At 33.2% G+C, this 5,130-nt stretch overlaps 1 non-coding gene across 1 annotated transcript; it reads right to left on the reverse strand.

The window, feature by feature from the left end:
- Positions 1-507: 507 nt before the first annotated feature.
- On the reverse strand, positions 508-614 carry LOC139851005 (small nucleolar RNA R71). Its single transcript, XR_011760372.1, has one exon. It is a non-coding gene; the product is annotated as a small nucleolar RNA R71 (small nucleolar RNA).
- Positions 615-5,130: the final 4,516 nt, after the last annotated feature.

Below are 5,130 nucleotides of genomic sequence, written 5' to 3' on the forward strand. Positions count from 1 at the left end.
GTAACCAAAACTACAATCAAGGTAATCCATTGTATTGAATAAATGGACGGTGTTAATCCACAACCCTAAGGTAATCTATTTGGTTATGGGGATCCCAATAACCCACCACTCGTTAATTAAGAACAACAAGTAGATCCAAATGATACGCCAATGTGGAATGCTAGGTTGGTTGCACCTACGGTGGTACCACCGGTTATTACTAAACCGCCCATCGGGGCCGAACATTGGAAAGTTGAGGGAAATTTCTTTACTATGTTAAAGGATGTACAATTTCACGATTTAATGGAAGATGATCCTTTTGAGCACCTTAAGTTGTTCAATGACATTTGTGATCTCTACAAGCATAAGGATGTTACCGAAGATTCATACAAGTTAAGGGCATTCCCATTTTCTCTTCAAGGCGATGCTAAGATTTGGCTAAGAAATCTACCTTCTGATTCCATTAGAACTTTTCAAGATTTGAGTGATACTTTTCTCAATCATTTCTTTCCACCATCGAAGGCGGAGAGACTTAAAATGGAGATCAATGCATTTGCTCAATGGAGTGATGAATCATTATATGATGCATGGATTCGTTTTAAGAAGATGTTGAGAGCGTGTCCACCACATGGTTTATCAAAGAGGGAGTACATCAATACTTTCTATCGGGGTATAAAGGAAAGGATGAGGCAAATTCTTGATTCCTCCACGGGAGGTGTGTTCATGTATAAGTCACCAAATGCGGCCGAGACGTTACTAGAATATATCTTGATTCATACTTATGAATGGAATCCCTCACCTAGGGATCTCCTAAGAAAGAGTGTAGCTCAAGTGGAAAGTGACAACGGGCAAGTTACACTTGCTAGCTTGAACAACCAATTTCAATCTTACGGTAAGGAGTTGAAGAAGCTACAACAATCCATTGTTGCTATGCAAGTAGGACGTGAGAGGTTTGATTGACCTCCCTTACAAAGAATTGTCCACAAATCAACCAATACATTCAACTTGATTTGGACGATATCCCAGTGAATTCGGATGCTCAAGTTAACTATGTGGGTAACCAAAACTACCAAAGGGGCGGTTCATCAACCCAAGGCAACAACTCTTACCAAGGAAACCAAGGTTACTTCAACCAAAACCAAAGACGAGTTTCTTTCAACACCCAAAATAACCCACCACCCGGATTCCAAAACCAAAACCGAAGCCATGGCTACAACCAAAACTAAAACCAAAATCGGAGCAACAACTACGAAACACAAAATCAACAACCTTACAACAACCAACCCTATATCAACCAAAGTAACCAAAACTACAATCAAGGATATCAACAAAACCAAGGTTATTCCCAAAACCAAAAGAACCAAAGTTACAATCAAAACCAACCATAACAAAACCAACAAAACACTCAACCAACTCAACATTCAAGGAACTTAGAAGAGATGATGCAAAATTACATCAAGAAGGTGGAGACAACTGAGGTGTTTTTGACTAAGGAGAATGAGTTTCTAAAACAACAACTGAGACATCAACAAGCATCATTATGAAACCTTGAGAACACTGTAGGAAGATTGTCAAACCAAGTCGCTGAGAGACCTTAAGGAACTTTACCATCCAATACACAAGTGAATCCCAACAATAACTGAAACAATCAACACCAAAACCAACAAAACAAAAATAACAACAACACAAGAACCATGACCATTGAGAGCATCAATCACAACCAAAATAATAACCAAGAAAGTTCATCAAATTCCACACCAAAAGATAACAACCACCAATATTCCAATTACGCTCAAGTGAACTCAATTGTTACAATCGAAGGGGAGGATCAACAAGATTGTCCTTGTGTCTTTAGATTCGACGTTGAAGAAGAAGAATTTGAAATGAATGAAGGATTGCAATTCACCACAATGGAGCTTGGAGTGCTCAAGTTTTCGGATTGTTCCGAAGTGGCGGAGTACATGTAGTGACTCGAACTTTTCCATATTTATATATATTAAATGAAATTGATATTTACATGATTAAGTGTTTCCAACATGTTAAGCAATCAAACTTGTTAAGACTTGATTATTTGAAATGAGTTTCATGTAGACAATTGACCACCCAAGATGACCGGCGATTCATGAACGCTAAAACTTGTAAAAATGACATGACGATATATATATATGGATATACATATAGTTAACATGAGATTATGATAAGTAATTATTTCCATAAGTATATTAACAATGAGTTATATACATAAAAATGAGACCACTAAGTTAAGAAACTCGAAACGATATATAACGATTATCGTTATTACAACGTCTTACTAAATACATATGTATCATATTAAGATATTGTTACACTATATTTAACATGATAAAATGATAATTATATATATCATTAAGTATGTTAACAATGAACTACATATGTAAAACAAGACTACTAACTTAAGAATTTTGAAATGAGGAATATATGTAACGATTATCGTTGTAACGACATTTTAATGTATATATATCATATTAAGATATATTCATACATCATAATATCATGATAATGTAATAATTTAACATCTCATTAGATATAATAAACAATGGGTTAACAACATTAAATGAGATCGTTAACTTAAAGGTTTCAAAACAACACTTACATGTAACGACTAACGATGACTTAACGACTCAGTTAAAATGTATATACATGTAGTGTATTTAGATGTATTAGTACACTTTTGAAAGACTTCAAGGCACATATCAAAGTACTTCTACTTAAAAAAAATGCTTACAATTTCATTCTCATTCATTTTCATCAACAATTCTACTCGTATGCAACCGTATTCGTACTCGTACAATACCCAGCTCCTAAACGTATATACTATTGGTATATACACATAATAATTCAGCTCTTAGCAGCCCCAGATAGTCAACAAACATGTGGAACCAACAATTAGACAACTAGCATGACTTATGAGCAAGAAAACAAAAACAAGAACTCCTTTTAACCCCACTCACCTTCACCACTCACCACCTACTTCATTTCACTTCCAATTTTCTTTCCAATTCTCTCTCAAAACACACACACTCTTCCATGAACGTCTAAGTTACTATTTTTCCAGCAAAAATCATTAAATACAAGCTTTGGTTATTACCTATAATCATTATAAAAACAATTACTCAAGAACACATCAAGAACACTTCCAAGTTTACAAGTTTACTTCCAAGTTTCCTAATCCATTCCAAGCAATCATCTAAGATCAAGAAAAGTTTGTTATTTACAGTAGGTTATCTTTCTAAATCAAGGTAATATTCATATTCAAGCTTTGATTCAATTTCTATAACTATAACTATCTTAATTCGAGTAATAATCTTACTTGAACTTGTTTTTGTGTCATGATTCTATTTCAAGAACTTCCAAGCCATCAAAGATCCTTTGAAGCTTAAGTTATTTTTTTTCATTTCCAGTAGGTTTATTCACAAAACTTGAGGTAGTAATGATATTCATAACATCATTCGATTCATATATATAAAACTACCTTATTCGAAGGTTTAAACTTGTAATCACTAGAACATAGTTTAGTTAATTCTAAACTTGTTCACAAACAAAAGCTAATCCTTCTAACTTGACTTTTAAAATCAACTAAACACATGTTATATATCTATATGATATGCTAACTTAATGATTTAAAACCTGAAAATACGAAAAACACCGTAAAACCGGATATACGCCGTCGTAGTAACACCGCGGGCTGTTTTGGGTTAGTTAATTAAAAATTATGATAAACTTTGATTTAAAAGTTGTTCTTCTGGTAAAATGAATTTTCTTATGAACATGAAACTATATCTAAAAATCATGGTTAAACTCAAAGTGGAAGTATGTTTTCCAAAATGGTCATCTAGACGTCGTTCTTTCGACTGAAATGACTACCTTTACAAAAACGACTTATAAGCTGTATTTCCGACTATAAACTTATATTTTTTCTGTTTAGATTCATAAACTTAAGTTTAATGTGAAACCATAGCAACTTGAATCACTCAAAACAAATTTAAAACGAATAAGTTATGGGTAAAACAAGATTGGATATTTTTACTTGTTGTAACTACGTGAAAATTGGTAACAAATCTATATTAATCATATCCTAGCTAACTCATATTGTATTATACATGTATTCTAATATATTATGTAATCTTGGGATACTATAGACACGTATACAAATGTTTTGACATATCATATCGACCCATGTATATATATTATTTGGAACAATCATAGACACTCTATATGCAGTAATGTTGGAGTGAGCTATACATGGTTGAGGTTGATTCCAAAAATATATATACTTTGAGTTGTGATCTAGCCTGAGACATGTATACACTGGGTCGTGGATTGATTCAAGATAACATATATCGATTTATTTTTGTACATCTAACTGTGGACAACTAGTTGTAGATTACTAACGAGGACAGCTGACTTAATAAACTTAAAACATTAAAACGTATTAAAAATGTTGTAATTATATTTTGAACATACTTTGATATATATGTACATATTTGTTATAGGTTCGTGAATCGACCAGTGGCCAAGTCTTATTTCCCGAAGAAGTAAAAATCTGTGAAAGTGAGTTATAGTCCCACTTTTAAAATCTAATATTTTTGGGATGAGAATAAATGCAGTTTTCTAAATGTTTTACAAAATAGACACAAGTACGCGAAACTATATTCTATGGTTAGATTATTAAACTGAATATTGCCCCTTCAAGTGTGGTAGCCTAAGAATTAGGGAAATGACCCCTATTTGACGCGAATCCTAAAGATAGATCTATGGGCCTAACAAACCCCATTCTAGAATTTGGAATGCTTTAATACTTCGATTTATATGGTGATTGCGATTTCCAATTTATGACATACTTGCGAGTATGCGGGGAATATTCTATATGCATTATGATAATGTCGGTTACCAGGTGTTCATCATAGAATGATTTTTATACACTTGCAAGTGTAGGATTATTGAATAAATGAAATCTTGTGGTCTATTATATTAATTTGATAATATATAGGTTAAACCTATAACTCACCAACATTTTTGTTGACGTTTAAAGCATGTTTATTCTCAGGTGATTATTAAGAGCTTCCGCTGTTGCATGCTAATATATGGACAAGACTTGGTGTCAGCATGCTT

This window comes from Rutidosis leptorrhynchoides, chromosome 5 (genome assembly GCF_046630445.1).
Source record: "Rutidosis leptorrhynchoides isolate AG116_Rl617_1_P2 chromosome 5, CSIRO_AGI_Rlap_v1, whole genome shotgun sequence".
NCBI classification, from domain to species: Eukaryota; Viridiplantae; Streptophyta; class Magnoliopsida; order Asterales; family Asteraceae; genus Rutidosis; species Rutidosis leptorrhynchoides.